This window comes from Arachis ipaensis, chromosome B2 (genome assembly GCF_059453495.1).
Source record: "Arachis ipaensis isolate K30076 ecotype BB chromosome B2, ASM5945349v1, whole genome shotgun sequence".
Taxonomy (NCBI): Eukaryota; Viridiplantae; Streptophyta; class Magnoliopsida; order Fabales; family Fabaceae; genus Arachis; species Arachis ipaensis.
The window spans coordinates 40,259,733-40,283,026 of NC_142437.1; the positions used below are offsets into that span (position 1 = coordinate 40,259,733).

General features: G+C 38.4%; 1 non-coding gene and 1 pseudogene across 1 annotated transcript; both read left to right on the top strand.

Annotated features, from left to right (window-relative positions):
* The first annotated feature begins 10,793 nt into the window (after positions 1–10,793).
* LOC148573697 (small nucleolar RNA R71) lies at positions 10,794–10,901 on the top strand. The gene has a single exon (XR_015906475.1). It is a non-coding gene; the product is annotated as a small nucleolar RNA R71 (small nucleolar RNA).
* An 8,749-nt stretch (positions 10,902–19,650) lies between these two features.
* On the top strand, positions 19,651–21,555 carry LOC107627157 (tropinone reductase-like 3; annotated as a pseudogene).
* Positions 21,556–23,294: the final 1,739 nt, after the last annotated feature.

Here is a 23,294-nt window from a genome sequence, read left to right on the forward strand (position 1 = left end):
GTTGCAAATTCAAGAGTTGGAAGAATTCAGAGCGGAAGCTTATGAGAATGCCAAAATTTACAAAGAAAGAGCAAAGAAGAAGCATGACAGCAACATAGCCCCAAGGAAATTTGAAGAAGGACAAAAAGTATTGCTCTACAATTCTAGGCTGAAGCTATTTCCAGGGAAGCTAAAATCAAGGTGGTCTGGACCTTTCCTTGTCACCAAAGTCTCCAAATATGGACAAGTAGAAATCATGGAAGAAAAGTCACAACGAACCTTCATTGTGAACGGTCAAAGACTCAAACATTACTTGGGAGATGTGGATGAGAAGGACAAAGTTAAATATCACCTCAACTGAGGAAGCTGACCGTCAAGCTAATGACGTTAAAGAAGCGCTTGTTGGGAGGCAACCCAACCTGAGGTAATACCCTTTTGCTGTTTCTTTTATTTGTTTCAATAAAAAGGGTGAAGTAGTTTCTGTGCATTGCAAAGAATTAAGTTTGGTGTTTCACACCAAACAATGAATTCGTGGATCAATAATTCAAAGGGGAATGTGTGACTCTAAGTTTGGTGTTCCACCATAAAGATCAACTGAACACAACAACCTTTGGATTATATGAGAGAAACAACCATTCTAAGCAGTCACAGAAATGCTTAAAACCCTTAGCAGCAACTTCATTCCAAAGAGAACTCAAGGATTCAAAGCACAGAGAAGTAAGTGGGAGACTAAGTTTGGTGTTCACACACCAACTTAAGACTCAGATACTTACCCACACTGAGCTAACCACTCAAGTGCTTGAGAAGCAAGCAACTTCATCACTCTTTGCAGGAAAGGAAACAAGGATTTTAAAGCATGAAGCAACATTTAGGAGAAGAAGGGAAATCAAATTGTTTCCTGGCAACAAAGAGAAAACAAGGAATTTCACAAGGTGGTATTGTTCCTTGATAATTCTTTAAAAAGGGCAAACAAAAGCATGCTTGTTCTGGTTTAAACTGTAAATGTTGAATCTTTCTGGAATGTGAAGTTTTTAGTATATTTGTCTGTTTATTGCTTTGAATAAAGTGAATGCCTAGATGTTTGGATATAACTTCACCTTCTTAAACAAGTGCTTGCCATGCTTGTTCTGTTTCCAAAAATAAAAGAAAAGTTTGAACAAAAGTAACTTGGCTAAATTAGTGACAAATCAAGTAGAATTAAGTGGTGGTATACATGCTTGATTGTTTAGTCAGATCACTGGAATTAGAGTGTAGAATTATCATTCTTTGTGTAGAAATTGAAAACTGTCTATGGATCTTGATGAATAAATATCTTTGGCCATGAAAAAGAAAGAAAAAGAAGAAGAAAAAGCCACTGAAAAAGGCAACCAAAAAGCAGAAAAATTGAGAAAATAAGCTAGGCACCAATGGTTTGAACTTCTGAGACAAATGCCTGTGGTGTTTATGTATTAAGGATATGCTTGGATGAATAGGTTCTGAGGAGTGTTTCAACACTCGGTAACTTGGGTTAACTAACCCGGGATTATCAACCAAAAGTCCATTATCAAGAGCAACCTAAATACAAAACATTTAGTCACACAAAGAGGTGCTGGGCACCAATGTCTCAAGAAGAAATGTGAACTAAAATGCCTAAAGTGGATATGTGTAGTGCACTGATAAGAAAAAAAGAAAATGCCAAAGGCTTGTGCAACACATGACACTAAGCAAACAAGGAGCAAAGTAGCTCTAAGAAAAAGAAAAGAAAAACAAAGAAGAGAAAAGTGCCAAAGACATAAGAATAACAAGAGGCCATAGCAGTGTTTGATGGATGCAATGAAAAAGTGATAATCTTACCTGATAAGTATGAAAAAGTGATGCTGCAACTTTCTGCATAAAACCCTTCTGATGAACTTCAAATGCTTGCTAATATAGCCAATGTAATTGCTTTCTGTTTCATACTTTCTTCTCAAATAACTCAGGACTTGCTTAGGGACAAGCAAGTATTAAGTTTGGTGTTGTGATGCCAAGGCATCTTAGGCTAGTTTCACTAGCATTTTTCTGTTAGTTTTAGTTGTTTTATGCATTTTCTTGAGCTTAAAGTAACCAAAAATGGTTAAATGAAGAACAAAGCAATGAACCATCCAAACAATATGATTTTGATGCAAATTCCATGAGTTTTAGTTATATTACTTGAATGGTATGAATGGAAGATTTCTCATGAAATTTTGCAAGACTTAGATGCATTTGTTTGGATGATTTCAGGGAAGAAGAGGCTAAGCAAGGAAGCAACAAAATCAATAAAGGAAGCTTGAATATCACATGTGGAGTTTAAGTTCCAGTTTAAGCCTAAACTGGAGCTTAAACGCCAGAATCATGAAGGCTAAGGAATGCTGGAATTGAAGTTTAACCTCCAGTTTAACCTTAAACTGGAGGTTAAACGCCAGAATGAAAAGTCTCACCAAAGAAGCATTCCACGTTTAACCTCCAGTTTGACCTCAAACTGGAGGTTAAACGCCAGAATGATAATGCCACTCAGGAAAGAGTTCCACGTTTAACCTCCAGTTTAACCTTAAACTGGAGGTTAAACGCCAGAATGGGAAAAGCACCAGGGAGCCATTTCCACGTTTAAGCTCCAGTTTGACCTCAAACTGGAGCTTAAACGTGTTCGACCAAGAACTCTCCTCCAGGGTTGCTCTCTCCATTTCCACGTTTAAGCTCCAGTTTGACCTCAAACTGGAGCTTAAACGTGTTCGACACCTCCAGGGCTACTCTTCTAAGCTTCCACGTTTAACCTCCAGTTTAACCTTAAACTGGAGGTTAAACGTGTTCGACCTCCAGGATGCCTCCTTCCATTTCCACGTTTAACCTCCAGTTTAACCTTAAACTGGAGGTTAAACGTGTTCGACCTCCAGGGCTGCCCTTCCTATATCCACGTTTAAGCTTCAGTTTAACCTTAAACTGAAGCTTAAACGTGTTCGACTCCATGACTCTCCAGGGCTGCCTTCTTCCTTTTCCACGTTTAAGCTTCAGTTTAACCTTAAACTGAAGCTTAAACGTGCTTCTACAAAAGGCCTCACTGGAAGTGTCTGGCGTTTAAGCTGCAGTTTAAGCTTAAACTGCAACTTAAACGCCACTCTTGGAAAAGGTTTCTGGACCAAAAATATTGTGGTTTAAGTTAGTATTTGAGCACAAACATTATCTTAAACTTATTCTGGTATGAAACCCAATTGAATATCATGGTTTATGGGATTGGGCCTGAAGGATTGATGAGTCTGAACTTTCAATTTATTGAGTCATGTGCCATTATTTGATTATCACTAAGTTGGCTCAATGAATGTTACAGAATTTGGATCAGCAGCCTCATCAAGATTATGGATCATAAACCCAAAGCAAAAGGAAAGCAGGGAGAGGCCTCAAAGCCCAAGAAACACAACAGAAGCTCAATATAGAAAGTGTATAAATAGGATAGAATTTAAGTTAGAGGGGACTTTTGGAAACTTTTAATTTTTCATTTTTTAGCTAGTTTTCATATCTTTGTAGTTGAATTCAGAGCTATGACTCACTAAACCCCTTTCATTGGGTTAGGGAGCTCTATTGTAATTCAATGAATCAATAATAGTTTATCTTCTTCTTCAATCTTTTCTCTTGAATTTTGTTAGAAAGCTTCTCGATCTAATTCCATTGGGTAGTTGTCTTGGGAAAGAAACTACCCATAATTGGAATCCTTCGGAACCTTGGGAAAGGAATGGAGGATTCATGCTAGAGAAGCTTTCTCACAGTGAATTGGATTGGGGTTTGGATGGATATTGTGACATGTAATCCTACCAAATTGTGGTTCATGAAACTGTGTGGTATAATCAGTGATCGAGCATCATCTCTTCTTATGAACATTTAAACCAAGGGATTGGGAATTTGTTCATTTTTAGAGAGAATTGGTGAGCCAAGGGATTGGGATCCAATCATATAAGATTGCCAAGCAAAATTTAATGAACGCATTGGTTGAGGAAGAGATATACATGTTTTGATTCGGAGATCTCAATATCTCCTAACACCCAATGAATTCCCCATTTCTGATTTCCACTTTCTCTTTACATTCTGCAACTCAATTCTTGCAATCACCCCCATTCCCTTTTAATTTCAGCAATTTACATTCTGCTCTTTAATTCATGCAATTTAAGATTCCGCCATTTCAATTCCTTGTCATTTACTTTTCCCGCCAATTTTACATTCCGCAATTCTCATCTAAAACCTTGATTCCGCTCAACTAGAACACACTTCTAATCTGAATTGCTCACTCAACCAATCCTTGTGGGATTCGACCTCACTCTATTGTGAGTTTTTACTTGACGATAACCGGTGCACTTGCCGGAAGGAATTTTGCCGATCGTGCAATTTCCTAAATCGTAGCATAACTAGTTTATGCGCATCAGTAAACCTTATGGAAACACCTATAACCTATCATGGAGAAATCATCCAAATCTCTCATGGAAGGATCAAAGGCCTCAACAAGGCTTTAATAATGGTGGAAGAAACAGGTTTAGCAATAGCAAGCCTTTCCCATCATCCACTCAGCAACAGACAGAGAATTCTGAGCAGAATCCATCTAGCTTAGCAAATTTAGTCTCTGATCTATCTAAGGCCACTGTGAGTTTCATGAATAAAACAAGGCCTTCCATTAGAAATTTGGAAGCACAAGTGGGCCAGCTGAGTAAAAGGATCACTGAAATCCCTCCTAGTACTCTCCCAAGCAATACAGAAGATAATCCAAAAGGAGAGTGCAAGGCCATTGATATAAGCACCATGGCCGAACCTATAAGGGAAGGAGAGGACGTGAATCCCAAGGGGGAAGACCTCCTGGGACGTCCAGTGATCAATAAGGAGTTTCCCTCTGAGGAACCAAAGGAATCTGAGACTCATCTAGAGATCATAGAGATTCCATTGAACCTCCTTATGCCATTCATGAGCTTTGATGAGTACTCCTCTTCTGAAGAGAATGAGGATGTTACTGAGGAGCAAACTGCCAAGTTTCTTGGTGCAATCATGAAGCTAAACGCCAAATTATTTGGCATTGATACTTGGGAAGTTGAACCTCCCTTGTTCATCAATGAACTAAGTGATCTAGATCAACTGACATTGCCTCAGAAGAGACAGGATCCTGGAAAGTTCATAATACCTTGTACTATAGGCACCATGATCTTTAAGGCTCTGTGTGACCTTGGTTCAGGAATAAACCTCATGCCCCTCTCTGTAATAGAGAAACTGGGAATCTATGGGGTGCAAGCTGCTAAAATCTCATTAGAGATGGCAGATAATTCCAGAAAACAGGCTTATGGACAAGTAGAGGACGTGCTAGTAAAGGTTGAAGGCCTTTACATCCCTGCTGATTTCATAGTCTTAGATACTGGGAAGGAAGAGGATGAATCCATCATCTTAGGAAGACCTTTCCTAGCCACAGCAAGAGCTGTGATTGATGTGGACAGAGGAGAATTGATCCTTCAATTGAATAAGGACAACCTTGTGTTTACAACTCAAGGATCTCTCTCTGCATCCATGGAGAGGAAGCAGAAAAAGCTTCCCTCAAAGCAGAGTCAAACAAAGCCCCCACAGTCAAACTCTAAGTTTGGTGTTGGGAGGCCACAACCAAACTCTAAGTTTGGTGTTGAACTCCCATATCCAAACTCTAAGTTTGGTGTTGGGGAGTTTCAACAATGCTCTGCACATCTGTGAGGCTCCATGAGAGCCCACTGTCAAGCTATTGACATTAAAGAAGCACTTGTTGGGAGGCAACCCAATTTTTATTTATCTAACTATATTTTTCTTAGTTATATGTCTTTATAGGTTCATGATCATGTGGAGTCACAAAATAAACAAAAAATTAAAAACAGAATAAAAAACAGCAGAAGAAAAATCACACCCTGGAGGGAGCATCTGCCTGGCGTTCAACGCCAGAACAGAGCATGGTTCTGGCGCTGAACGCCCAAAATGGCAGTATCTGGGCGCTGAACGCCCAAAAAGGGCATCATCTGGGCGCTGAACGCCAGAATGGAACCCTGGAGAAGAGTTGGCGCTGAACGCCCAGAACAAGCATGGTTCTGGCGTTCAACGCCAGAAATGGCCAACAAATGGGCGTTGAACGCCCAAAATGGGCACCTACCTGGCGCTGAACGCCCAGAGTTGTGTGCAAGGGCATTTTATATGCCTAATGGGTGCAGGGATGTAAATCCTTGACACCTCCGGATCTGTGGACACCACAGGATCACCTCAAGATCTGTGGACACCACAGGATCATCTCAGGATCTGTAAAACCTCACAGGATCCCTACCCACCTCACCCTCTTTTTCTCCATTCATGACCATCCCTTCTGTTTTCTATTCACCACTCACATCCATACACACATCCCCCCATCTCCTCCATATCTTCTTCTTCTTCTTCTATTCTTTCTTCTTTTGCTCGAGGGCGAGCAACATTCTAAGTTTGGTGTGGTAAAAGCATAAGCTTTTTGTTTTTCCATTACCATTAATGGCACCTAAGACCGGAGAAACCTCCAGAAAAGGGAAAGGGAAGACAAAGGCTTCCACCTCCGAGTCATGGGAGATGGAAAGATTCATCTCAAGGGTCTATAGCTCAGTGGTAGAACATGTGGCTGCAAATCAAGAGATCCCTGAGATACCTCAGGGGATGCACTTCCCTCCACATAAATATTGGGAGCAAATCAACACCTCCCTAGGAGAATTAAGTTCCAACATGGGACAATTAAGGGCGGAACATCAAGAGCACTCCATCATCCTTCATGAAATTAGAGAAGATCAAAAAGCTATGAGGGAGGAGTAACAAAGACAAGGAAGAGACGTAGAAGAGCTCAAGGACATCATTGGTTCCTCAAGAAGGAAACGCCACCATCACTAAGGTGGATTCATTCCTTGTTCTTATTTCTTCTGTTTTCGTTTTCTATGTTATGTGCTTATCTATGTTTGTGTCTTCATTACATGATCTTTAGTATTTAGTAACTATGACTTAAAGATATGAATGTCCTATGAATCCATCACCTCTCTTAAATGAAAAATGTTTTAATTCAAAAGAACAAGAAGTACATGAGTTTTGAATTTATCCTTGAACTTAGTTTAATTATATTGATGTGGTGACAATGCTTCTTGTTTTCTGAATGTATGCTTGAACAGTGCATATGTCTTTTGAAGTTGTTGTTTAAGAATGTTAAATATGTTGGCTCTTGAAAGAATGATGACAAGGAGACATGTTATTTGATAATCTGAAAAATCTTAAAAATGATTCTTGAAGCAAGAAAAAGCAGCAAAGAACAAAGCTTGCAGAAAAAAAAATAGGCGAAAAAAAAAGAAGAAATAAAAAACAAGCAGAAAAAGCCAAAGCTCTTAAAACCAAGAGGCAAGAGCAAAAATCCAATAACCCTTAAAACCAAAAGGCAAGGGTAAATAAAAAGGATCCCAAGGCTTTGAGCATCAGTGGATAGGAGGGCCTAAAGGAATAAAATCCTGGCCTAAGCGGCTAAACCAAGCTGTCCCTAACCATGTGCTTGTGGCGTGAAGGTGTCAAGTGAAAACTTGAGACTGAGCGGTTAAAGTCAAGGTCCAAAGCAAAAAAAGAGTGTGCTTAAGAACCCTGGACACCTCTAATTGGGGACTTTAGCAAAGCTGAGTCACAATCTGAAAAGGTTCACCCAATTATGTGTCTGTGGCATTTATGTATCCGGTGGTAATACTGGAAAACAAAGTGCTTAGGGCCACGGCCAAGACTCATAAAATAGCTGTGTTCAAGAATCATCATACTAAACTAGGAGAGTCAATAACAATATCTAAACTCTGAGTTCCTATAGAAGCCAATCATTCTGAACTTCAATGGATAAAGTGAGATGCCAAAACTATTCAAGAGGAAAAAAGCTACAAGTCCCGCTCATCTGATTGGAGCTATGTTTCATTGATAGTTTGGAATTTATAGTATATTCTCTTCTTTTTATCCTATTTGATTTTCAGTTGCTTGGGGACAAGCAACAATTTAAGTTTGGTGTTGTGATGAGCGAATAATTTATACGTTTTTTGGCATTGTTTTTAGTATATTTTTAGTAGAATCTAGTTACTTTTAGGGATGTTTTTATTAGTTTTTATGTTAAATTCACATTTCTGGACTTTACTATGAGTTTGTGTGTTTTTCTGTGATTTCAGGTATTTTCTGGCTGAAATTGAGGGACTTGAGCAAAAATCAGATTCAGAGGTTGAAGAAGGACTGCTGATGCTGTTGGATTCTGACCTCCCTGCACTCAAAATGGATTTTCTGGAGCTACAGAACTCGAAATGGCACGCTTCCAATTGCGTTGGAAAGTAGACATCCAGGGCTTTTCAGATATATATAATAGTCCATACTTTGGCTAAGTTTAGACGACGCAAACTGGCGTTCAACACCAGCTCTCTGCCCAATTCTGGCGTCCAGCGCCAGAAAAGGATCCAAAACCAGAGTTGAACGCCCAAACTGGCACCAGAACTGGCGTTCAACTCCAAGAAGGACCTCTACACGTGCAACAGTCAAGCTCAGTCCAAACACACACCAAGTGGGCCCCGGAAGTGGATTTATGCATCAATTACTTACTTCTGTAAACCCTAGTAACTAGTTTATTATAAATAGAACTTTTTACTATTGTATTTGACATCTTTGGACGCCTGGTTCTTAGATCAGGGGGGCTGGCCATTCGGCCATGCCTGGACCTTTCACTTATGTATTTTCAATGGTAGAGTTTCTACACTCCATAGATTAAGGTGTGGAGCTCTGCTGTTCCTCAAAGATTAATGCAAAGTACTACTGTTTTCTATTCAATTCATCTTATTTTGCTTCTAAGATATTCATTCGCACTTCAACCTGAATGTGATGAACGTGACAATCATCATCATTCCCTATGAACGCGTGCCTGACAACCACTCCCGTTCTACATTAGATTGAATGAGTATCTCTTAGATCTCTTAATCAGAATCTTCGTGATGTAAGCTAGAATGATGGCGGCATTCAAGAGAATCCGAAAAGTCTAAATCTTGTCTGTGGTATTCCGAGTAGGATTCAATGATTGAATGACTGTGACGAGCTTCAAACTCGCGAGTGCTGGGCGTTAGTGACAGACGCAAAAGGATAGTAAATCCTATTCCAGCATGATCGAGAACCGACAGATGAATAGCCGTGCCGTGACAGGGTGCGTTGACCATTTTCACTGAGAGGATAGGATGAAACCATTGACAAGGGTGATGCCTCCAGACGATTAGCCGTGCCGTGACAGGGCATTTGGATCATTTTCCTGAGAGAAGACCGAAAGTAGCCATTGACAATGGTGATGTATCACATAAAGCCAGCCATGGAAAGGAGTAAGACTGATTGGATGAAGATAGTAGGAAAGCAGAGGTTCAGAGGAACGAAAGCATCTCTATTCGCTTATCTGAAATTCTCACCAATGAATTACATAAGTATTTCTATCCTTTATTATTTATCTTTTGATTATCTAATCCAATCACATTTAACCCTACCTGACTGAGATTTGCAAGGTGACCATAGCTTGCTTCATACCAACAATCTCCGTGGGATTCGACCCTTACTCACGTAAGGTATTACTTGGACGACCCAGTGCACTTGCTGGTTAGTTGTGCGAAGTTGTGAACCATGGTATTGGCATCATGTTTTTGGCGCCATTACCAGGGATAGAAAGAGCGATGAATTTTACATAATTAAAGTGTAATCACAATTTCTGCGCACCAGTCTGCGCCTTTTGATGCTTCCTCCTGTGGTCGAGCTTCTTCTTTTTCAGCTATGTCCTGTATGTCTTCTTCCTCTTCAAGATCTTCTATTTCCACTACCTCTTCAGCTGAGGTGTGTTCTAGTGAGCTTGGCTCCTCCTGATTGCTCTCCTGCAGTGTGGTTCCGGACCTTAGGGTGATGGCATTAATACCACCCTTGGGATTGGGTAATAGTTGAGAGGGAATTCCACTGGAGCTCAAAGGTTGATTATTGGAGTTATTCATTGAACCAATCTGTGAGACAAGAGCTTGCAAAGTAGCGTTCAGACCATTCAGAGTGGCATTGATGTTATTTTCTATGGTCTGCTGTCTCCGATCAATTGATTGTAGTAAGTCATCATTAGCAGAAGAAGAAGGATAGGTAATTTGAGAGGTCTGCTGTTGGGTATTCGGTGGTCCTTGGGATTGCCTCAGGTGAGGTGCTCTGTAAGGCTGGAACTGGTTCTGTTGCCTGTTGTTGTTGTTATTCCACCTCTGATTTCCTTGATTATCTCTGCCTCCTCTGTTGTTGTTGTTGTCCCTCCAATTCTGGTTAGAATTGTCCTGCCATCCATGGTTGTAATTGCCACTTTGATTGTACCCTTGGTTGGGGCGGTCATAGAAGTTATGAGTGGCTGCCACGGTGTTGTCTTCCTGTTGGAGTTGTGGACATTCATCAGTATAATGGCTATAATCAGCACAGACTCCGCAAACTCTCTGTGGGACTAACTGTTGGTTTTGCTGTGGTGGAGAAGGTTGAGTTTGCTGAACTTGTTGTTGATTCAATTGCATCTGCTTCAGCAAGTTAGTCATTTCATAGATACTCTGAGTTAAAGCAGCAGTCTCTCTGCTAGAGGATACTTCTGCAACGGCTTTTGCATGGCCTTGTTTCTGCCTGTGATTCATAGTAGATTCAGCTAAGTCCCTGATCAATTGCCATGCCTCATCAGTGGTCTTGTACTTTTTCATAGACCCATTGCTAGCACTTTCCAATGTGGTCTTGTCTTGGGGCCTCATGCCTTGTGTGACGTAACCGAGTAACACTATCTTGTCAATCATATGGTGGGGGCAAGCTTCCAAAAGATTATTGAAGTGCTCCCAGTACTCATAGAGAGTTTCAGAATCATCCTGAACAATCATGGAAATATCTTTCTTCAGTTTATCAGTAATTTCAGCTGGAAAGAACTTTTCCAAGAATTCTCTTCTCAGTGTATCCCAGTTGGATACAATTGCTGCTGGTTGAGTGTAGTACCACTCTCTTACCTTTCCCTCAAGAGAAAATGGGAAAGCTTTCAGCAAAATTAAAGTTTCATCTGCACCATCACGCCTGACAGTAGAAAAGGCTACTTGAAAATCTCTCAAGTGCTTGATAGGCTCTTGAGCAGGCAAGCCATGAAACTTGGGCATCAAATTGAGCAGTGCGGTCTTTATTTTAAAGTCTGTAGCCACCACTGGGTGATGCACTTGAAATGGTTGCATTGTAAAATCAGGGACTCTAGCCTCCTGGATAGTAACTCTCCTAGCTGCTGCCATGTTACCTGCACGTAAAACAACTAAATCAGTAGAGCGGGGGCTGTTTCTTTCTCAAGTGACGTTTCAAATCCGTCCTCAGAGAGGACTAACCGACACTGAGCTTGCCTTATTCGTGAAATAGTTCTTTCAATCTCAGGATCGAATACTAGTAAGCTTGGGTCAGGAAGCGAATGCGTCATCCAACGAAAGAAACAAGCAACTCATAGTAGTAAAATAAAATAAAATGCAAAAAAATAAAATCCAATCAATAACTTTAGCACTCTATTGCAACTCCCCGGCAACGGCACCAAAAATTGATGTGGGCGAAAATTGGTGAGTTAAGAATTGTTATAAGATATGCGTTGCGAGTATAGTCCTCAACCAACCAGAAATCCGCTTATCAATTTAAAAAAGGGTGTCACAGAAATTAAAATTAAAATACTGGGAGTATGAATCCTAGGTCGTCTCCCAACGAGTTGCAGGAAAGTGTGCTATTTTATTAATCGGATGGTTTTCAAAAAGATTTGAGTTGAATGACAGGAAATTAAATCAGAGAATTAATGTGATTTAAATAAAGGCCTTGACTGGGAGTAGATTAGTTGGAAGCCCTATTCTTGTTGCAGTACTCTTAAGATTAATTGATAATTGGGGGTTGTTCTGTTTAGTTATCCCTTACTAGGTAATGGGAAGTCAAACAAGTTGAAATGCTGTTTCTATTCACAAGTCCCAGTCCGCTTACTTGGAAGGACTGGCGTTAGTGATTAGAGGGCAATCCAATAATAAACCCAATTATAATTTCTCCTTTGAGCATTCCAACTCAAGGGTTCCATTCAATCAACTCCCCATCAAGTTAGGGAACTACTCACTCATTGTGAATGTGGAACTCATAACATAGGAAAGGGAATTAAAGAAAGACATGATAAATAAAACTCAAAAGAATCAATTAAAAATAAAAATAACTCTTGTATTAATAAATTCTAAAATAATCCAATAGTAGAATTAAGTATTTTAAAGGACATGGAAGAGTAAAGCCAAGTAAAGAAAATGAACTAGAATGACGAAGTCTTGATGAGGTAATAACTCTTCTCAAAATCCCAATGCAAAAAGTAATAGAAAATAAGAATCCTAAAAACTATGAATGTGTAGAGAGAAAAAAAACCTAGAGGAGAGGAAAACTAGATCTAAAAACTAAAACTATGTGGAATAAATGTTGTTGTTGGTTTCTGCATGTTCCCTGGCTCTAGTCTGCTTTTCTAGGCCAAAAACTAGGTCAAAATAGGGCCCGAAATCGCCCCCAGCGATTCTGCAGATTATGCAGATCGCGCATGTCACGCGATCGCATCATTCATGCGGACGCGTCATTCGGCGTTTTGCTTCTCCACGCGGACGCGTCGTCCACGCCTCCACATCACTTATGCTATTCCAATCCGCGCGGTCGCGTGAGCCATGCGGCCACGTCACTGCGATTTCCTCTCTTTCGCGTGGTCGCGTGAGCCATGCGGCCGCATCACTTCTCGCTGGTCATCTCCTTAATTTCTTGTGTTCCTTCCATTTTTGCAAGCTTCCTTTCCAATCTCCAACTCATTCGTGCCCTATAAAGCCTGAAACACTTAACACACAGATCACGGCATCGCATGGAATAAAGGAGAATTAAAATACATAATTAAAAGTCTCTAGGAAGCAAGTTTTCAATCATGTAATAAATTTAGGAAGGAAATATAAATGCATGCTAATCATATGAATAAGTGGGTAAAGATCATGATAAAACCACACAATTAAACACAATATAAACCATAAATAGTGGTTTATCAACCCTCCTCAACATCAACATCAAATACCTTGGAAGGAGGCTCTATGACTGGACTTTCCTATGGAGGTTCCGCATCTCCCAAGTCTTCAACCACTTCCTCTTCTTTGATAATTTCAGCTCTCTCCATTTGCTCTAATACAAAATCAAACTCCTCCTTGATGTCGTCCTTCATTAATTCTTCAACTACTCCTTCATCTTCAAGGGTCTCTGCTACCTCCACCTTTAGGGCCTCCTCTAGCTTCTTATGAAGTATGAATTCGTGGAGACGATCCCTTCTCTCTTGTTCTACCTCCACCTATAGGGCATGCTCTAGCTTCTTATGAAGTATGAATTCGTGAAGACGATCCCTTCTTTCTTGTTCCATGTCAATAGCATAATTGAGATCATCTTGCTCTTGGATTGATGTGTAACACCCTAATTAGTCTAAGCTTTACCTCGCATCATAAAGCAAATATTAATCAAGGATTACGACAGTTCTAAGCTCATACATATGATATATAAAAGGAATAATATTATCTAGAAGCCTGATGAAGGATATAGCTCAAAAACAGGATTTAAAAGCGCAAAACGAACTAACGAAGCGTCTAACTTAAAGCACAAGAAACAGGTGTGACATAAACAAAGTATTAGTATAATAGTGTAATATCATAGGAAACTAGCCACGGCTCGCGGAGTTTAAGCCAGTTAGCCAGATATACAGATAAGAGGAAATTGAAGTTTAAAATGGCTTATACAAGGTTTGTTCTCTCTCAAATATAAGCCTCTAGGCCAAAATAAAAATACAAAAGTGAGATATATATATAAATAAACAAAATAAATCAAAAGATTCCAAGATCCTCCGCTTCTGTCACCATCCAAAGCAACTTACCGAGGTGGGTTGCGACCTGCATCTGAAAAACACAACAGAAATATGGTATGAGAACTGGAGGTTCTCAGTATGGTAACAGTGCCCGGTGATGTAGGATATAAGACCCCGGGACGCCAAAGGCAATCCTGAGCTCCATATCCATCATAAGATTCAAACTTAAAGCATTCTAAAACAATTAAGCATAATATGTAAAATCTTAACGAAACTTAAACCATAGGACCATAACAGGGTAGTCTATCTTAGGGGATTTCTAATCTAGTCAAACACCGCTGTACCCCACAGCCCTCGCCAACCTACCCTCCGAGCGATCCCATCGTCACCGCCTACCTGACCTCCGCAACACCGAACAATCACAATTAATACAAACAAGTAAAACACAATAATATTCATATACAACAAGTAGTTCAAGAAGCAGATAGGCATGTTATTCAATTAGGAAACCTCAAGTAAACAAAGCAAGCAAGCATCTAGAAGATGCATATGATGAATGTCTATCCTATTGGCTCGTGATATCACTTGTTGGTCCGTAATGCCGACCCGACACATCCTCCCGGATTTAGCCTTTTCTGCTACGACAGAGATATAGTGCCCTGCGCACTCCTATAGCAGCAAATCTGCTACGTCAGAGATATAGTGCCCTGCGCACTCTTGCAGTAGGGAGTCTACTACATCAGAGATATAGGCCCCGCACACTTCCTGCAGCAGAGAAGGAAATAACCACAACTACGCATGTAGCAGAACAATCTGCTACGCCGGGGGTATAGGCCCCGTGCACTCTTAACAACACTAATCATACAGCAGAAAAATCTGCTACGCCGGGGATATAGGTCCCACACACTCACAACATTCAACAAGTCAAGCGATAGTAACATCCGCCACGCCGGAGATATAGGCCCCGCACACTCTCTCATGACCTGATCATTTCCTCATATTCCTTTCCAAGTTCTCAACTCATAACAACCATCATTAACTCATAAATTTCCATTCCGGACTCATCAGTTCATCAACTTCTCAATTCGTATATCTTCCTTCCTTCACACTCTACCAATCTCATCCCCAACACACCAGAAACCTAAGCCTCTGTCCGCTAACTTTCAAAAACAAACATCAACTAAAACCTTAACTTATTTCCCTTATTCCCATACTCAAATCTAAGCCCAAAAGCCTTAAAATGGTGTTATAGAAGCTTACAACCTTGTTGGGAAGGTGGAATAGTTGAAAACAAAGTTTAAATTTATGAAATAGGGCATGTGCGTCCGCACAGGAGTGTGCGTGCGCACGCCCAGGAAGATTTTGAAAGTGTGCGTACGCATAGGGGTGTGCATACGCACAGGTACTAAAAATTTCATGCCTGTTCACTCGCACAAGCTGTACGAGTGCCCCCAACAGATGACCCTTCCCGACTTGTGCGTGCGCACAGGGGTGTGCGTCCGCACAGGTCGTAATCCTTCATTGATGTGCGCGCGCACAACTTTTGCTGGCGCTGCTACAAGAGCCATTTCCCCTGCCTGTGCATACACACAAGTCTGTGTGTCCGTACGGAATAGAATTTTTGCAGGGTTGTGCGTGCGCACAAGGCTGTGTGTCCGCACATATCAGAAAATTCTGAAATTATGCAACCTTGCAGAATTTTAGATTTTCAACACCAACTTTGAACGATCATAACTTTCTCTACAAAATTTCAAATTTTACAAACTTTATATCAATTTAAAGGGTTTTCAAAGATCTTTAATTCTAAATAATTTTTAACTAATTTTGAAAACCGAGGCAAAAGTTATAATCAGACAAAGTTCACCAAAAATCCACTTTTACCCAAAATCTCAAAAACTCAACTTTTAACCAATCCTTAATCCAATACCAATTCAATCAAATTTTAACCATACCAAAACAACCCAAAAATTCATACAAACACTACCTCAACCATTTCTTCGCTCACACAACCTTCTAAACCATTCAACAACTCAAAAACCCAACCTAATATCACATCCCATTCCCTTAATACCACCATTCAAATTCTCAACATTAATTAGTGCTACAAGTACCAATTCCTTTATTCCATTATCATCATCCAATCCATTCAAATCATCAAACTACCTCACTCACTTAATTTCAACATGAACCACAATAACCAATAATCAAAATAATCATCAACGTCCAAAACCATCATAAACCCTCATAATCATCATCAACCATCAACAACATCAATATTCACTACAAATCCTTATAAAACTCCCATCCTTCAACAATAATCATCAAATAACGTCAATATTAGCATTCATTATCAACATGCACTTTCATCACCGTCAACTCACATCATAATATTAATTCAAACAACCTACAATTATCATCAATTCACAATTTCCAACTACATTATCAACCAATCCATATCAATATCACATTTATCAACACAGCCCACTCCTCAACTTCACCATCCTTCATCTTCATCATATCCAACTGAATCATTACAATTAAATTCAACATTCATCAAATCATCAAAATCATCATATAACATCATTCAACAACTTAACAACCATTCAAATCCAAACCTATCCTATGGGTCACTAGCCTAAGTGTCCATGAATATTATATACTACATAGAGGAAATCGAAACCATACCTTGGCCCATTTTCAATATGAACCAAATAAGCTTTCAACCAAAATATAACCACCAAAGTAGCTCCAACAAGCTCCAAACTCACAACAAACAAGCTATATACACACCAAACATCACTAATCAAACTAGGGCTCAACATAAACATAATCTCACAAGGATGTTAAGAGCTTTTACCTTGCCCAACAGTTTTGGAAGCCAAAACCACCAACAATCAAGTGCTAGAGTGTACCTAAAACGCCCAAGACACAAGATTTCTCTCAAAACCAAACCCTAAAACTCGAAATGCACAAGGGTACGAAAAATGAGCATGGAAACTTGAGAGACTTACCATAAAGCTTAAATAGAAAGGACGGGCTCGGCGAGAGCTTCGCGTAGCCGCTGACGGCACGCGGATCAGAGCATCGTAGCTCAAGATATCGCAGATTGAATGGAGAGGTGAATAGTGTTCTTCTCTTTTCTCCTCTCCCCTTTGCAGCTCTGTGTGTGTTTATGGGTGAAGGGTTCATTAATGAACCATTATATATGTTGGACTTGGGCCCAACTTGGGCTCGATTCAACCCGTTAGCGTTTTTAGCCCGTTTGGCCTAACTTCGGGCCAAACCTTTAACACTAAAGCCCGGTTTTCCATGTCTAATGTTTTTCTAAGGTTTTTGACTATTTCCACTTTTTCTCATGCGGTACCGGGCAGACTTGAACCGGTTCAACCGGTTCAACTGTCGGTTTGCAGTTTTTCACAATTTTTCGCAGAAAGCACATTTCCTGACTCAGAAAAATCTACTGAGTCCAAAAATCATATTTAAATTCCCAAATTCTCATCCTAACTTTTTGTAATTTAATTTGGACATTTAAATAATTTTATCCGTGAAAAATGCCGGTTCTTACATGATGGATATGGGTATTCTTGCACGGAGGGTGGTGGTGCACTAAAGCTAGAGGGTTGAATATTGGAGGTAGAGGATTGGTCTCTGCGGGATATAAGATTTTGGAGTTTAGAGGTGAGATTAATGAGAGTAGAGATAAGTGTGGTTTGACGCTCTCCTTGCTCTTGGCTAATAACATTAAGGGTATCATTTATGAGAGCTTCGGGTGGATAGGAGGGTTCATTTGTTGGGAGAAAGGGCTCATGATAGGAAGGTGGTTCATCTTGATAAGGATATGGAGATGGTGTATATTGAGGTGGTGGTTCTTGGGAGTAATTGGGTTGGAATTGTGGTGGTTCTATGTATGGTTCATTTGGTGGTTGGTTAAGTGGATATGGATTGGGGTCATATGGAGGTGACTGGTTGTAGGGGACACTACAAGAAAATAGAACATTTGTAACAAAAAATTTGTATCAAATTTAAAATTGTTACAAAAAAAATATTTTGTAATAATAATTTTTTATTGTTACAAAAGAATAATATTTTGTAACAACCTGTTTTATTTTGTAACAAAAAAAAAACAAGTTGCAAAAATTCAAAATATTTTGTAACAATTTTTTTTTCTTTCAAAAACTCCAATTGTTTTGTAATAAAACAACTTTTTGCTTCAAAAACTCCAGTTATTTTGTAACAAAAAATTAATTTGTCACAAAATTCAGTATTATTTGTAACAAGTTAATTATTTGTCACAAATTATAAGCATATTTTATAACAATTTTTTTTCAAAATGTTAAACACTTTAAGAGTAAAAAAAATTGTGTATATATTTTTTTCAAAATAATTTTATTTTATTTCAAAAATTTAAATTTTTTATAAAATGTATGTATTCATTAATTTTTAAAAAATAAAAATATTATTTTATATTATTCTAAATAATTAATATATAATTTTTATTAATAATCAGATTTTTACACTGCAAATTTTTTAATAATTAGTAGATATTTTTTAGTGAAAATTCTTAAAAACTTACACAAAATATTTTATTTGTGGAAAATTATAAAACTCCCCTACATAATTTTAAAAATTCCCATTATTACACATAATTAAAATTCTCAACCCCTCCAAACAAACCCTAAAGCTCTCAGCCGTCGCAGTGTGAGAGAGAAGATCTCGTGGAAATCTGCAAGCCACCGCCATCACCACCACCATATCTGTAAGACCCGGAACTTTTGAAAAATCTTATTATGATCAAGTCTCAAATCATATAGTTATTTATAGTCTTAATTTCAGAAATTATTTTATTAAAAATAATTAGAGCAAGTTTTGATTAATTGAATTTGAAATAATTAGGATTATTATCCAATTTTACAATTATTGGATTATTTTCTATATTTAAATTATAAAGTTGGTAATTATGAAATAATAAGAATTTTATATGATTTGGACTAAATAATTAATATTAAAAATATTAATACTGCTGTTTTGGAAAATAAAGAAATTAATTATATTATTTCTAATTTTTGAATTTGAATATTTTATTGAAAGTAATTTGTAAAATTGATGAACAAATAGTATTTTTATACATTATTATTGTTGGAGTAAAATTTATTCATAATTACTATATTATCCCCACTTTTATTTGAAATTACAAAACTACCCCTAGACCTATTTTTACTCAAAACCCTAATCCACCCTCACTCATCTCCCAGTCGCAGCCCTTCCCCAAACCTAAACGCCATCAGCAAACTCATCAAGCTTGAAACACACACAGCATCACCGGACTCAAGAAACAGAAAGGGTAGAGAGGAGAGGGGTTCACAGAAAGAAGGGGAGGGGAGAGTGAGGATGGCGCCGCGGGCGTCACTGCCGCTGCGCCGTCATGTCGCATAGAGAAGAGAGAGGTGGAGCGGAGGAAGGAGAATGAGGAGAAGGCCGCGCTGTTGCCGCCGCTGTTCGATCCGTCCAAGAGCTGCTGTCAGAACCGCGCGAGGAGGAGCGTCGCCATCCTGTGGAGCCGTGTTGTCGCCGTTCAGCCCACTATCAGAGCAGAGATGCACGAGGGAGGAAGCCGTCGTGAAGAGAAGCGTCGCGTCGCTGCCGCTGTCCGGGCCGTCTTTGTCGTCGCCGCTGTTGTTGATGAGCCTAGTCACCGCCGATCTGGTCTGAGGGTGAGGGAACGCGAACAGAAGGGAAGACGGGGAGCCACTGCCACTGCTGGCTGAACCCCCCTGTGCTCCATATCGCATCTGCCGTCTGGAACTGGCTTCGCCATAGCTGAAAGGCTGGGCTTGGAAGGTGCTTTCGTCGTCATCTCTTCTCGCAAGCAGGTCCTTTTCCCTTTCTCTTCCTCTTTGCCTCCAATTAATTATATTCATTACTCAATTTCCTTGTTTCTACAGCAAAATGTTGACGAGGCTGCAGAGAAACTTAGGGCTAAAGGAATTGAATTTTTGGCCCTTGTTTGCTATGTCTCCAACAATCAACAGAGAAAGGATTTGATTAAGAAAACCGCACAGGTCACCCTTTTCTATTCATTTTTATCGAATGCATTATCCTTTATTAAAATTTGTTTGAATGCTGTTGAATATGCTGTTGAACATTACATAAGTGTGGAAATATAGATGTGATTGTGTCAAACGCAGCTGCAAATCCTTCTGTTGACCCTATTTTGCGAACCAAAAACTCTGTTCTTGACAAGCTTTAGGAGTTTAATGTTAAGGCCTCTATACTTCTTCTCAAGGTAAATTAGTTCAAGCTATCAATTGTTTGTTGTTATGAGATAATGTTCTAATTGATGTGTTAACGACCTTTATGTTCTTGCAGGATGCAGCTCCTCACTTGCACAAAGGCTCATCTGTGGTTATTATTTCCTCCATCGCCGACTTCAATCCTCCTGCTTCTATGTCTATGTATGGAGTGACCAAAACAGTCCTTTTTGGACTTACCAAAGTAGGTACTTCACTTGCCCTGCAAAGTGTTCCTTGAACATCTAACAAAACTACATATATCTTCTTGTTTTTAAGTCTGATAATTATTCGTAATATACTGCATAGGCCTTGGCTGCTGAAATGGCCCCAAACACTCATGTAAACTGTATTGTTCTCAGTTTTGTGCCAACTAATTTTGCCTCGTTTATTACCAGTTATCAATCCTTATCTTATTTCTCCTGGTTTTGGTTCTTTAATTTCTATCATTATCTTATTGCCTTCAAGCTGTCATGTACTCAAGTTTATGAAGAATCTGCAAAAAATCTTAATTATATTAAACAAGTTTTTATAAACATTCTAACTATGTTCAAGTTGTGCAATTCTAACTATGCTAATAAATATGCTAACAAATTTTTATAATTTATTTTTTGTGTTTAATAGGCAAAATAGATCCATATGTTGTGATACAATACAAAGGGCAAGAGTAAAGGAGCACAATTGCTAATGGTTAGTTATATGGCATATTCAAGTTCATTTTAACTTCATGCTTAAATTTGGTTTGATAAATTTGGTTGTGTATTGGCTGAGAAATAAGTTGTGAATTGGTTATTTTTGTTGGAATCGTAGACGGTGGAAATATCCAAGTTTTAAGGGAGGTTCTGTCCAAATTTTTTTTAAACATTTTGGATAAAACTTAATGGAAAAAATTATAATTGGTGTTATATCTTGTTTCTAATTTTTTGTTTCGATTTTTCTTATTTACAGGAGTACTGAAATGGTGACCACATGCTACCTTGAGGGCTCAAGAATATTTTGATTCATAGAGACACTAATTTATGTTAGAACTTTTAACTTTTAGTTGAACTTGTGCAAGACATATAACTTGTAGAACTAATAAATGTACTCACTAATGTTATTTTGTTTGAAAACAATTTTAGCTAAAAGGATCTTGTTTGAATTATGTATGTTTTTGCGTATTATATAGATGTAGACTTGCTTATTAAAATGGTTAATATATTAGTTAATTTAAAAAATAATTTAGTAAATTATGCATGCAATTTGTATTAAAAAAAATTGTTACAAAATAATTAATTTACTTTTGTAACTAAAGAAAAAAAAATGTTACAAAATCATGTTACATTTTGTAACAAAATTTTTTTATAGGAAAAAATATATTGTCACCAAAAATACCTTGAAGATCAAAATTTGTTATCACTTTTGTAATGGCTTCTAGTTTTTTGTATCAGAAAAAATTGTTACAAAATATCATATTGAATTGTAACAGCTCCATTTTTTGTTACAAAAACTTTTTGTAATGGGACATACTGCAACGGCCCCTTTTTTTGTTACAAAAAACTTTTGTTTCAAAATTTCGATGTTTTGTAACAATTTTTTTTGTTACAAATATGGCTTTTTCTTGTAGTGGGGCTTGTGAGTATAGTGGTTCAAAGTTATGTTGAGGAGGTGGTTCATAAGAATATGGTGGAGCTTGTTGGTAACTACAAGGGGGTCCACCATATTCATCATCTTGGTACGCACCGTGGAATGGCTCTTAACCATAGTAATTTGGTGGAGGTTGGTTGTCACGAAAAGGTCCACCATAACTATTGTCTTGGTATGCATCATAGAATGGTTGTTGGTTATAGCGCATTGAAGGGGGTTGTTGCCAAGAGGGTTGATCAAATCCTTATGGCTCCTCCCATCTTTGATTGTTCCAACCTTGATGCATGTTCTTATTATAGCGCCCATTCCCTGCAACATAATTGGAACCAAACTCATAGCGACAGGGGTGAGAATTCATAGTAGCAAATAAAAATTAAAAACAAAAACAAATAATCAAGCAAAAAGAAAATATTTACAATAACCAATAATAAGGCATACGTTTGCAATTTTCCAGTAACGGCGCCATTTTGATGAATGGAATTTTGTCGGTAAAGAATTTACAAATAAGTTCTCATTGCTAGTATAGTTTCTAAACCAATAAAGAATCCTTTCATACAAAAATTTGGTTGTCACTAAAGTAAACCCAATAAAATTAAATCGAAGTATTTAAACTTCGGGTTGTCTCTCAAGGAATTGCAGGGAGATGTAGTTATTATTGGTTATGAGATTATATCTTTTTGGGTTTTTTTGTAAAGGTTGAACAAGAAAAGTAAATTGCAAGAATAAAACTAATAGCTAGTAAAAGTCTTGGCAAGGTATGAGAATTAGAAGTCCTATCTTAGTTATCCTTATCAATTGTGACATCAATTATTCATTACTCCCACTTAGTTAACCTCTAACTATGAAGGTAGGTCAAGTGGATAAATCAATTGAGGTCCTAGTCAATTCCTATGGAAAGACTAGAGTTAGTGGAATTCAAATCAACTAGCAAACATAACAATTATCAATCAACAAAGGAGTTTGAAAACTCAAGAGTCTCCAATTACTCAACCAAAGCCAAAAGGAGAGAAATCTAAATTAAATTGAAAGCATAAATAATATAAATTGAAGAAAGCAATCATAAATCTGAAATACCTCAAATTGCATTAAATAGAAATTGAATCTAACATGGAGTTCATAAACTAAATAGCAACATAAAGTAATCAATAGGGGAAATAGATAAACTAGAATGCTAAGACAAATAAAAGTAAAAGAGAAACTAAATTAAAGGAACATTGAACCTAGAATTGAGAAGAAATAAACCTAAAACTAAGAGAAATCCTAAAACCTCTCTCTAGAAACTACATCTAAAACCTAAATTGTGAATAATGAGAAGTGAATGAATGTGTGCCTTGATTCCCCCACTATGTAGCCTCTAATCTGTGTTTTCTGGGCCGAAAACTGGGTCAATAACAGCACGTGGCTCTGTCATGTGTACGCGTCGTCCACGCGTACGTGTGGATTGAACTTTTGCCAGGTCACGCGTACGTGTAATCCACGTGTTTGCGTCGCCTAACAACATGGAAACTATGGCAAATTAT